General features: G+C 41.9%; 1 pseudogene; it reads left to right on the top strand.

Annotated features, from left to right (window-relative positions):
- Positions 1–622: 622 nt before the first annotated feature.
- On the top strand, positions 623–2,881 carry LOC127528730 (uncharacterized protein K02A2.6-like; annotated as a pseudogene).
- The last annotated feature ends 695 nt before the right edge of the window (positions 2,882–3,576 follow it).

The following is a 3,576-nucleotide window of genomic DNA, read 5'->3' as shown; positions in this document are numbered from 1 at the left end:
CCCAGTGACAGGTCGTATCAGGGAATTGTAACATTGTTAAAAAATTATTTTGCACCCACTCCTTCAGAAACAGTTCAGCGATTTCATTTTAATAGGAGGAACCAAAAACCAGATGAAAGTATTGCAGCTTACATTGCAGAACTTCGAAGGCTGTCTGAAAACTGCAATTTTGGTTACAGTCTGGATTCCTTGCTGAGAGACAGACTTGTATGCGGGGTCAGAGATGAGGCTCTTCAGAGGCGGCTCTTAGCAAAATCAAATTTAACCTTTGCCTTAGCTCAGGAAGAAGCACTTGCATATGAGGCTGCATTAGTACACTCAAAAGAAATACAGGAATCATGTATTAAATTGTTCACATCAGACACCCATCAGCTGCAAAATAAAAACCCAAAAGCAAAGTCTTATTTCTTACACTCAGACACTTTGGACCCCACTCAAGGAAATTGCAGTAGTTGTGGGGGGAATCACAGACGTGACGTTTGTCATTTCAGAGAAGCTGTGTGTCATAAATTTAAGCACCGTCGGCATCTACAGAGAGTATGTTGCCAAGGGGCTTATCCAGTGAAAAGCATGCCAGCAAGTGCAAGTGTATCTCACAAAGTAGAACAAAGAGGCAGTGCAGCTGCATAGAGTTTTGAAGATGGACGTGATACAAGTGTCTATTCTGTAGAAATCATCAAAAGTGTGGGAGCTTGTACAACCAGACACAAGACATATACTCTTGTCACATTACAAGGAGTTCCATGCAGGATGGAAGTGGACTCAGGATGTGAGTATTCCTTAATCTCAGAGGAAACCTACCACACATTACGGCCAATGAATGCTCCTCCTATTGTACCCTGTGATATTCAGCTTGTGGATTATAACAAACAAAATGTTACCGTGCTGGGTGCCTGCTCAGTCAAAGTACATTATAGGAAGGACAGGGGTTATTTACGCATTATTATTGTTAAGGGACAAAAGGCCAGTCTACTTGGTGGAGAGTGGTTTAAACCCTTAGGTATTCAGTTAACAGGAATACACAGCCTTGCCACAGACCCAATACAGTCAGTCCTGAAAGATTTTAGTTGTGTGTTTGAAGAGGGTTTGGGAAAATTTAAGGGTGCACCAGTTGTTTTTCAGTTGGACCCCAATGTAGCAGCCATACGTTTAAAACCAAGACCTGTTGCTTTTTGCTCTCTGCCCAAAAATAGAAATAGAGCTTGACCGTTTAGTGAAGCAGGGTGCATTAGTTTCATTAACTCATCCCGTTTGGGCCACTCCTATTGTTCCTTTATTAAAACCGAATGGTGAGGTTTGAGTATGTGCTGACTACAAATCCACAATTAATAAGGCATTACAGGAGAACCCATACCAGATTCCATTCATCAATCAGATACTTACTACATTAACAAAAGGAAGAGTTTTTGCAAAACTAGGCCTGGCACAAGCATATCAACAGTTGCCAGTGGATTATGCAGCTGCAGATGCACAGACCATAATTACTCACAAAGGTGCATTCAGAGTTACTTGCCTGCAGTTGGGGTTTGTAGTGCTCCTGGGATTTTTCAGAAATTGATGGACGACCTCCTTTCAGTCTTCCCAGGAGTGGTTCCTTATTTTGATGATATTTTAATTGGAGCAGAGACTGTGCAAGCCTTAGCTGAAAAGTTGTATTTAGTACTACAATGATTTTCAGATGTAGGCTTGAGGCTAAAAAAAGACAAATGTGTGTTTGGTGTACCAAGTGTAGAGTTCCTAGGGTTCAGAGTTGATGCTGAATAAATTCATCCAACTACCACAAACGTTAAAGCAATCCATGAGGCTCCAACACCAAGTAATAAACAGGAGCTGCAAGCATTTCTGGGACTGTTAAACTTTTATCATTCATTTTTAAAAGATAAGGCTACTGTGGCAGAGCCACTTCACAGACTGTTGGATAGAAATGCCGTTTGGAAATGGTCCAACACCCATGAGACAGCTTTCAATGAAGTTAAAAAGTTGCTATCATCAGATAGTGTTTAGTGCATTATGACTTGGAGAAACCACTTAATCTCACCTGTGATGCTTCCCCCTATGGAGTAGGAGCTGTTCTGAGTCACACAGTAAGTGGTGGCCATGAAGCTCCAATTGTATATTACTCGAGGACTATGACCAATACAGAAAGAAATTATTCACAAATTGATAAAGAAGCACTTGGTATCATTGCAGGAGTTAAAAAATTTCATGAGTACCTATATGGTAGGAGTTTTACAATCATCACAGACCACAAACCATTATTGGGGCTGTTTAAAGGAAATGGGCTTACGCCACAAATAATTTCATCTTGCATGCTCAGGTGGTCATTACTGTTAAATGCATATGACTATGAACTTCAGTATCGCCCAGGAAAAGAAATTACTAATGCGGATGCATTAAGCCATTTACCCCTCAGGACCCCAGAATTTGAAATTCCTCCAGTATCGGAAGTTCTTATGCTGGAATCTATCTCCAGACCCCCCTTGCAGGCATCTGATATTGCATGCATGACGACAGTGGATCCAGTGTTAGCCTGTGTACTGAACTGGGTGTGGAAGGGGTGGACGAAGGAAAAATTAGGGGAGGACTTCAAGCCATTTGAAAGGCGTCAGCATGAGCTGTCTTCATACAGGGGATGTCTTCTATGGGGAAACAGAGTAATATTCCACAGAAGGCACAAACCTTAGTGCTCACTGCTCTACATGAAGGTCATCCTGGTATGGTAAATATGAAATCTCTTTCCAGAAGCTATGTGTGGCGGCCTAAAATGGATGAACAGATAGAACGATGGGTAGCTAGCTGTACTTCATGTCAAACTACACGTCATGCTCCAGCAAAAACTGTTAGTCAGCCATGGGAGGTAACCAAGAACCGATGGTCTTGACTGCACATTGATTTTGCTGAACCTTATCAAGGGCAAACCTTTTTTCTCGTTGTTGATTCCTTCTCAAAGTGGTCAGAGGTCAGCCCTTTATTTGCTGCAACAACAGCTTCAGTCATTCAAATATTGAGAAAATTGTTTGCCACACATGGACTTCCGGATACAATTGTGTCTGATAATGGTGCGCAGTTTACTTCGGATGAGTTCCAGGCATTTTTGGGGCGTAATCTCATAAATCATATCAAGACAGCTCCATTTCACCCATCGTCAAATGGCCAAGCTGAACACATGGTGCAAACTACTAACGATGCACTTAAAAGAATTGTGTTCTGAGACTGACATCTTAGACTATCAAAGTTTCTGCTGCACCAGCATGTAACTCCTTGTTCCAGTACAGGATACAGTCCAGCAGAACTATTGATGAACAGGAAACTTAAAACATGCTTAGATCGTCTCCACCCAGACCTAGCATCAGAGTTGCAAACAAAGGAGGAGTCGCAGTTTTGTAAAGTTACACACAGTCCAACAAGGCAGTTTAAAGCAGGGTATAGTGTGTATGCAAGAAATTATGTAACAGGGCCTCGGTGGATGCCAGCAATAGTAGTGAGAGCTATGGGGTCAGTATCTTATGAGGTTAAAACAGATGATGGCCGAATAATTATGAGACACACCGACCAACTTTGAGGGCGAGTAACTAA

This window comes from Erpetoichthys calabaricus, chromosome 7, assembly GCF_900747795.2.
Source record: "Erpetoichthys calabaricus chromosome 7, fErpCal1.3, whole genome shotgun sequence".
NCBI lineage: Eukaryota > Metazoa > Chordata > Cladistia > Polypteriformes > Polypteridae > Erpetoichthys > Erpetoichthys calabaricus.
The sequence above is the reverse complement of the archived record's forward strand: the minus strand, read 5'-3'. Positions and strand labels throughout refer to the sequence as shown.